The 319-nt window shown below is 40.8% G+C and overlaps 1 protein-coding gene across 1 annotated transcript in view; it reads right to left on the minus strand.

Annotated features, from left to right (window-relative positions):
- LOC119589273 (alpha-centractin-like) overlaps positions 1 to 319 on the minus strand; it is a 52,739-nt gene that overhangs the window by 28,200 nt on the left and 24,220 nt on the right. The window lies entirely within an intron of this gene.

Here is a 319-nt window from a genome sequence, read left to right on the forward strand (position 1 = left end):
CGTCGGTAAACTTCAGCATACGAAGAAAGAACCTTTTCATTCCTTCCATAAGTACAGAAACCATTAAAAGAAGAAAAAACTATTCCTAATAAAATGATGAATAAAAGTGTTACATTTTCCTGCTGCACAAACTGCCCCTTTGATGAACACGACACTGCTCGTAAATTAATATTAACGGCTGTTTCTTGTTTGTGTTCGTGGCCGCTGTGGGATGAAAGGTACTGTGTGTGTGTAGTTGAGGAAGTGGGAAGGGGGGCCAGCTTGTTATAAAGCCTGCGAGTTGGACAACCAGGCAATTATACTTGGGGTGATTTCTAAA

The sequence above is a fragment of the Penaeus monodon genome, chromosome 25 (genome assembly GCF_015228065.2).
Source record: "Penaeus monodon isolate SGIC_2016 chromosome 25, NSTDA_Pmon_1, whole genome shotgun sequence".
Taxonomy (NCBI): domain Eukaryota; kingdom Metazoa; phylum Arthropoda; class Malacostraca; order Decapoda; family Penaeidae; genus Penaeus; species Penaeus monodon.